Source organism: Urocitellus parryii, chromosome 10 (assembly GCF_045843805.1).
Source record: "Urocitellus parryii isolate mUroPar1 chromosome 10, mUroPar1.hap1, whole genome shotgun sequence".
Classification (NCBI taxonomy): Eukaryota; Metazoa; Chordata; class Mammalia; order Rodentia; family Sciuridae; genus Urocitellus; species Urocitellus parryii.
The window spans coordinates 62,438,234-62,447,107 of record NC_135540.1 but is presented as its reverse complement, the minus strand read 5'-3'; the positions used below and the strand labels follow the sequence as shown (position 1 = coordinate 62,447,107).

The following is an 8,874-nucleotide window of genomic DNA, read 5'->3' as shown; positions in this document are numbered from 1 at the left end:
TTCATTCTACTCATAGTTTTACCTTTTCTAAAATAGCATACACTTGGAATCATGTATTCACTAGCCTGCCTTTCCAGATTGCCTTAGTTCATTTAATGGCACTCATTTAAGTTTCTGGCATGTGATTCCTCATTTATTCTTAGTATTGAATAATGTTATATTGTCTGATATAACAATTTCTGTATCCATTCACTTATGAGTTTCACCATGTAGCTTTTGTGTGAGAATAAGTTTACAACTCCTTTGGACACATAAGAAAATGTGATTGCAGTAGTATATTTAGTTTTGTTATAAACTGCTATAAAAGTTTCGGTATTGTTTTCTATTCTCACCAGCAATGAATGAGAGTTTCTGTTACTTTATATACTTGCCAGAATTCAATGTGTTCTGGATTTTGTCAATTCTAACAGTGTGCACAAACGTTTTGTCATTGATTTAATTTACTTGTTGATGCATGATGTGAAGCCTATTTTCATGTGGTTACTTATCAAGTGCATATTTTCTGTGGTGAAGTGCCTGTGAAGTGTTAAGTTCTGTTGCTTATTTTTAAATTGGGCTGATGAGTATCCTATTGTTTAGGTTTGCATTTTCTCTGTATATTTGGGGTAACAGTTCCTTGTGTGATTTGTCTTTTTCAAGTATTCTCTCCGAATACTGCCTTTTTTAAAATCATTCTCTTGATGTTATGCTCTTTCCCAGAGCAGAAGATTTTATTTTATTAAATTCTGTTATATCAGTTCTTTTTTTTATGAATCATGCATTTGATGTTCTTATCTAAAATGTCATTGCTGTGCCCTAGATTTTCTTATGTGTTACTTCATAAAAGTTTAACAATTTTTCACTATACATTTAAGTATATGACCTATTTTGAATTAATTTTTCTTAATGGTGTAAGGATTATGTTCACATTTATATATTGGCATGTTGATGTCCAGCTGTTCAGTACTATTTGTTTAAAAGATGTTCATTCTGTTGTATTGCTTCTGTTCCTTTGTTAAATATTAGCTGACTATGTGTGAGTTTATTTCCAAGTTTCTATTCTGTTCTCTTTTTCTATTTTCCTTTGCTTTTACTTTCCTGGAAGAATGTAACTTTAGAACAATACAAGTCAGGTAGTGTAACTGTTATATAACTTTTTATCTTTCAATATTGAACTAGGTATTCTAAGTATTTTGTCTCTATATATAAACTTTAGAATGACATGACCATTATCCAAGGACTAGCTTTCTGAGATTTTTGAATGAGATTGCACTTAATTTGTATATTAATTTGAGGAAACTAACATTTGACAGTATGAGTCCTCTTATCCATGAACATGGGATATGTTTCCATTTCTTTATGTTTTATTTGATCAAAGTTTTGTATCTTTACTTATATAAATATGGTTCATTTTATCTAACCTCTAAATATTTAATTTTTTTATATACTCTTGGGAATGATAATGAGATTTGAACATAAAATTCCACTTTTTCTTTGATGGTATGTAGAAAATTGATTATTTTTTTGTATTAACTTTATGTTCTAAAATCTTTTTACAATCTGTAATTCAGCAAGATTTTTGTGCATTTAAAGAAAACTTCCAATCACATGTAAATAGTTTCTTTCTTCTTTTCTAATCAGTGCAAATTTATTACATTTGTTGTTTTTTTGTTTGATTGTTTTCTAATATTGTGTTTGTTTTTTCTGCACTAGATAGGTATTCAGTATGATACTATAAAGGTGTAGTGAGAGGGGAGTTTCTTATCTTTTTTCTGATCTTAGTGGGAAACCTTCCAATTTCTCATAATAAGAATGATATTGGGGATTGGTGTTTTTTTTTTCAAATTTAAGATTTTCTAACTATTCGTAGTATGCTGAGAGATTTTCTCTTGAATAAATTCTGGATTTTGTCAAATGTTACTTCTAAATTATACATAAAATTTGTGTGGAATTCAAATCTTTTTTTTTTTTTTTTGTTCAACTTAGCTCCCTGGCTGCCATGTTCCCCAATCCCCACAAGAAGCATCAGTGGAGGGACTGACTAACTGGACTGGAGTGTGAGCAGCAAGCACCTGCCACAGCCCATAACCATGCAGAGGCTGCCAAGTTGGAGGAACTGGGGTGCAGCAACCCAGGGCCTAGGTAAGCCATCCTCTGACCTGATAAGCAATAAGAGGTGGGAAAATGGATGTGGGGTCAGAATCCAATGAAGCTTTTATCAAAATTACTCAAGGACTAACTAACAGCATTGATATTTTCCAAAACCTTATTAGCATAAATTTTGATCAATAACATGAATACTTTTCCAAAGCCTGATAGGCATAAATTTAAATCAATAGTATTGACCCAAAAGCTATATCAACTCCTAGACTAGCAATCAAGTGACAACTAGCTCTTGGGTTCACTCTTACCCTGTGAGAGTTCTCTCTTTTCTTCCCACTTGAATAAATCCTACTCTTTTACACTAATGCTTCCTCATCTGGGGATATCATTCTTCAGATTCATAAGACAAGAAGAAATAGGAAATAAGCCGATGGGGTCTGCTGAGAAACCAGAGGGCATAGCTGGCCATTAAGAGCACAACATGCTACTCAATATTATTGGAGAAGAATCCAACATGCCAAATGTAACCCTTGCAACTATCACTAACAGGCATCCCCTGCCTTGATTAGCTACTATCACTAAACTGGATCTTTTCAACAGCAGAGGCCTACAACTTTCACAGATCCTACCTGCCAGCAAAAGTGGAAAATATAGTTTCATCTCCAACTGTAGTTTTATATAATTCTTCTTTTTAGCCTATTTATCTATTGGATCACATCTTCTTTTAATGTTGAACTAATCTTGCAAATCTGAGATAAACTCCTCATTTTTCTGTATAGAGTAATACACTATTTTTTTTATATTGATTTTGTCATATAGCCTCATTTTTTTTTTCTAAGAATAGCTTTGCTTGCTATAGAATCCTAGGTTTGCAGCTCATGCCTCTTTTACAACTTACAGTATTATTTTACAGTTCCCTGGCTGTGGGGAGCAGTGATGTGAATCAAAGTGTCTGATTACCTAGTGGTTGCTGGATGCCTGGCTGGGCTTCCCCTGTACATACGTAAAGGGTTAACATTCTCCTGTGTAAAAGTACAGGGTTAACATTTCCCAGTTTTTTATGGCATGCTGACTTTTGGTCTCTCTGGGCAGATGCCCAGAGAAATCAGTTTTAAACTTGAATTGCAGACAGTGGCTCTGAGAGGATTCTGAACATAGAAAGATAATCATAATGTCTCTTCTGCTCTGTGAGCTTCAAGACTGCTTTGCAGAAACTTTCTTACAAATAACCTTTTGATAAAAAAAATCTATACAATAAATATGTGGAGTCAGTTCTGTGTTACTGTTCTCAGAGTTAAGTTTCTTACCTGATCCCACTTTACTCTCCTAATGTGTGTGTGTTTTTCTTAATTCCCCATCAACCTTCTTCAATTTCTAAATTAATGACCATACAAGTTAAGGCACCTGGCTTGCATATTTGTAAGCCAAGTCTCAAAGAATTTGTTCTTTTTAAGATTCAGTATTTTTAATTGGCTTTAAATAGTTGAAGTCTGCTAATTCTTTTTTTTTCTTTTTTATTATTTTAGTTATAGATGGAACCAATACCTGTATTTTATTTGGTTTTATTTTTATGTGGTGCCTGAGATCAAACCCAATGCCTCATGCATGCTAAACAAGTTCTCTACTACTGAGCCACAATTCCAGCCCTCTGTTATTTCTTTATAAACTTTAACAAATTATGTTTACCTTCTTTCTTTTTTTTTTTTTTAAGTGGTACTGGGGATTGAACCCAGGGCCTTGTGCATGTGAGGCAAGCACTCTACCAAACTGAGCTATATCCCCAGCCTGTTTACCTTATTTCTAAATAAAGGCAGTACTACTATAATACTTGGTTGGCATCTTTTAAGTTATATAGAACTAATTTTGTATATGATAACTGTAGAAAAGATATGGCCAAATAATTACCTCTGTTCAATATCACATATGGGTGTTTTATCTTTGAAAATATTGATTGATTTTTTTCCCCAAAATACAGTAGAACGAATCTATGTAACTTACCGGAATTTGTGATTTCTACTTCATATTATGAAAAAAAGTGTAGTACTTAATGTTGATATTTGATATCATACACAACTATAAGCTAAATATATTACTATCTTCAGACAAAGAGATACATTTATACACTATGGTTATAATGTATTGATATGTGATAATATACAAATGTCAGTAAAGTTACAAATCTTATAAAGGTAAAATACATGTTATCTCCAAGTGTTTTCTTTCTCTATTATTAATGCATAGGAACATTTACACTATTATACAAATGTGAGGAACAATATTTTTCACTATTGTTAAAGTTGAAATTCTTCATAAAATGATTTGAATATGTGTTGTGAGTTTATTTCCATTAATGCATAATTTGAATCACTTCTAGAGGAAAAAACAGCAAATGAGTTAGGTATGTCCAAGAAGTGTTTATTGTTTGCAGTCATTATTGTATATTTTAAAATTTTTATTACTTATACATAGTATCTGGGTTTGTTTTGACAAAATGATGTATGCAAGAAATTTGATTTCAATCTCCATTCCTTTTTCTACTTTCCTCCCTTCCTCTGTTTCCCCTCCTCTCCTCTATTGATCATCCTTTCACTTCTTTATTTGTTTACTTTCAATTGGTATTTTCTATGTATACATATAGGTGAAATTCTTTTTAGTACATTTATATATGTATATAACATGCTATTGTTAAATTAATTCCATATTTATACCCTTTCTATTTCTCTGTCTCTTTCTCTCTTATTCTCCATGTTCTACTCTTCTGATCTACCTTATGTCTTTATGATAGCCAATCTCTTCCGTCTTTTTTCCTTTATTTTGCTTTAGCTTTCACAAATGAGAGAAAAGATTCAACTGTTGAATTTCTGAGTCTGGCTTATTTCACCTACTATGATTTTTTTCCTATTTCTATCCATTTACCAGCAATGCCATATTTTATTATTCTTAATAGTTGGGTAACACTCCATTGTGTATATATATTATATTTTCTTGATCCATTTATCTGTGGATGGGCATGTGTGTTGATTCCATTATTTGGCTACTGTGAATTAAGCTGCTGTAAACATTGAACTGGCTGTATCACTACAGTTTTTAGTTCTTTTGGATAAATACTGAGGAGTGGGATAGCTGGGTCATAATATGATTCCATTCCTAGTTTTGTGAGAAGTCACCACATTGTTTTCTGTGGTTGTATTAATTTAGAGGTATGCCTGCTATGTATTAATGTACCTTTTTCCTCACATTATTACCAACATTTATTATTGTTTGGGTTCTTAATAATTGTGATTTTGACTGTATGAGGTGAAATCTTAGTGTAGTTTTGATTTGTACTTCCCTCATTACTAGAGATGTTGAACACTATCTCATATATTTGATGGCCATTTGAATTTACTCTTTTGAGAAATTTCTATTTAGGGTTTTGACTCATTTATTAATTGGATTATTTGAGGGGCTTAGCAATGAATTTTTATATTCTTTACATATTGTGGATAATTAATTTCAAAATTTTTTTTCACATTCTATACGCTCTTCCTCTACTCTCTTGTTTCCTTTATTGGGCAGAACCTTTTTAATTTTATGGCATATGAATTTTTGAGTCTTGATTTTATTTTTTGAGTTTTAGGTGTCATGTTGAGAGTGCCTGTACCTATATGATGAGAGTGTTGAACCTATCTTTTCTTCTAACAGTTGCATGGTTTCTGCTATAATTCCTAAGTTTTTGATACATTTTGATTTGAATTTTGTTCAGAATTTCTAGGGATCTTATTTCACTCTTTTACTTACAAATATCCAGCTTTACCAGTACCATTTGTTAAAAAGTTTTTCTTTCTCTAACATATATATTTTGGTACCTTTATCAAATATCAGATAACACCATGTATTTGAGTTGATCTTGATGTCTTATATTCTATTCCATTGGTATTAAGGTCAAATTTGATGGCAGTATTACATAGTTTTTGTTCATATAGCTCAGCAGTATAATTTGAGATCAGGTATTGTGATGCCTTCTGCATCACTTCCTTGTTCAGAATTGTTTTGGCTGTTATATGTCTCTTATTCTTCCAAATGAATCTAAGGACTGATTCTTCTAGTCTGTAAGGAATGTATTTTGATGGAGACTGAATTATAAGTCAATATGGCTTTTTGGAGTGTAGCCATGTTGCAATATTATTAATTCTGACTATTCAAGAAAATGGAATGTCTCTTCTTCTTCTGAAGTCTTTAATTTCTTTGCTGTTTCATAGTTTTCTTTTCTTTTCTTTCTTTCTCTTCTTTTTCTTTTCTTTTTTTTTTGGTGGAAACAATACTTTTATTTTATTTATATGTGGTGCTGAGTATGGAACCCAGTGCCTCACACATGCCAGGTGAGCACTCTACTGCTAAGCCCCAGCCCATATTTTATAGTTTTCATTGTAGATTATTTCACTTCTTTAATTAGATTAATTTCCAGTTTTTTTTTTTTCTTTTTTGAGGTTATGGTGGGAGATAGTTTCCCTGATTTCTTTCTTGGCTGAATCACTATTGGGGTATAGAAAAGCTAATAATTTGAGGGTTTTGATCTTGTATCCTGCTACTTTGCTAAATTTATTTATAGCTCTAGAAGTCTTCTAGTGTAACTTTTGGGTTTTCTAGATATAGGATCATGTCATCAGAAAAGAGTGATAGTTTGATTTTTGATATTTTCCAATTTGTATTCATTTAATTTCCTTCCCTTGCCTGATTGCTCTAGATAGAATTTTGGTAACTATACTGATTATAAGTTTTGAGAGTGGGATCCTTGTCTTGTCCCTGATTTTGGAAGAAAAGCTTTCAGTTTTTTTCCATTATGTATGTTTTGGGTTTATCATATATTGTCTTTATAATGTTGAGTATAGTTTTCTTCTACCTTTATTTTTTCAATGTTTCTAACATATTTTATGCATCTGTACCAATGATCATAACATTCCTGTTTTGATTCTATTTAAGTGATGAATTATGTTTATTGATTAGTGTATGTTGAATCAACCTTGTATTGCTTCAATAAAGCTCACTTCATCATGGAGTATTGTCTTTTTAATATGCTTTGAGTGCAGTTTGCTAATATTTTGTTAAGGCCTTTGTGTCTATTTTCACCAGGGATATTGTTGTGTAGTTTTGTTTTCTAGATGTGTATTTGTCTGGTTTTGGTCTCAAAGTATCTTCATAGAATGTATTTGAGCATGTTCCTTCCCTTTAAATATGATAAAATAATTTTGGAACACTGGTATTACTTCTTGAAATTTCTGGTGGAACTCAGATGGGAAACCATCTGGTCCTGGGCTTTTTCTTTGTTGGTAGACTTTTAATTGGTGTATTAATTCCATTACTTGATATTTGTCTCTTTAGGTTTTCTAAATCATTCTGGTTCAATTTGGGCAGATCACATGCACCTAGAAAATTATCAGTGCCTTCTAGATTTTGCATTTTATTTGAGAATACATTTTCAAAATAGTTTCTAATGATCCTCTGGATTTCAAGAGTGTGTGGTGGCTCCTTTATCACCTGCAATTTTATTGATTTAGTCCTCTCCTTCTTTGTTTTGGACAGTTGGGTTAAGGGTTTTCAAATTTTATTTATCTTTTGATGAACCAACTATTTTTTGCATTGATCCTATGTATTATTTTTTATTCTCAATTTCATTAATTTTGACCTGATTTTTATTATTTTCTGTCTTTTACTGATTCTGGAATTAGTTTGTTCTTTTTCCAAGGACTTTGAGGTATATCATAAGTTTATTTATTTGTGCTCTCTATTTTTGAATACACTCAATGAAATAAAATTTTCTTTAGTGTCATTATTATATTTTGATAGTCATTTACAATAATATCTATCTGTTAAGTGTAATTATGTCTTTATGCTTGTTGAAATTATTTTCTTAGTTAGATCCTTGCATTCTGGATGTTAGCAATTATCAAAGATTTTGCAGGTTTCGAAGTAATTTATAGGATTGAATTTCTAAAGTATGTACTTTTCAACAAAATATTATACCAATTAAATATTTTCTGTATTTTTACTTAAGAAATCTCTTTCCTGAATACAGTTTATTCTGATAAATCAATGACTGCCTCACAAATTGTTAAATGTCTTTCTTATTTTGAAAGAAGAATAAGGGTTTGGAAATTTTGTTGTTGTTGTTGTTGTAGATTTTAAGGTATCTATAGGGTAGGGAGAATGTAAATAGAAGAAATTTTAAACATAGAATGGACTACAAGATCAAAAGTAATCTTGACATAACTTTTCTATGTACATAAATGAATGAACCATACATGATATTGAGTGAATCTCAATATCATGTACATCCACAAGACTGAGATTCTAATTAGTATAAGATATATTCCATGCTTCTATAAATATATTAAAATAGATTCTACTATCATTTTTGAATAAAAAAGACAAATAAAAATGTTAAGCTATTTTCTAAATATTTACCAATGAACATGATCACTTCATTATTTTAGTGTTTTAATGTCTGTCTTATAAAATTAACTATATGAATGTCATTCTGTATAGTTGTTTATTTACATTTCTGAGTTCTCCAAATTTACTTATATATAAAGTATAAGGCTTTATGGGGAATAGTGTCTTTTGGCTTAACTATAGAATCTTTTTTTCTCTTACTTTAAATCATAAACTCTTGTATCAGTGTGGTTTGTATTTATGCATTACTCATAAACAAATTATCTTATTTGAAAGAAGAAATCTACCATTTTTTTGTAGTGCTGCTGTATTGAACCCAGGAGAAATCTACTTTGTAAAATGTAATTTTCCTAGAAAACT

General features: G+C 31.0%; 1 non-coding gene across 1 annotated transcript; it reads right to left on the bottom strand.

The window, feature by feature from the left end:
* Window positions 1-3,790: 3,790 nt before the first annotated feature.
* Window positions 3,791-3,864, bottom strand: Trnav-cac (transfer RNA valine (anticodon CAC)). The gene has a single exon. It is a non-coding gene; the product is annotated as a tRNA-Val (tRNA).
* Window positions 3,865-8,874: the final 5,010 nt, after the last annotated feature.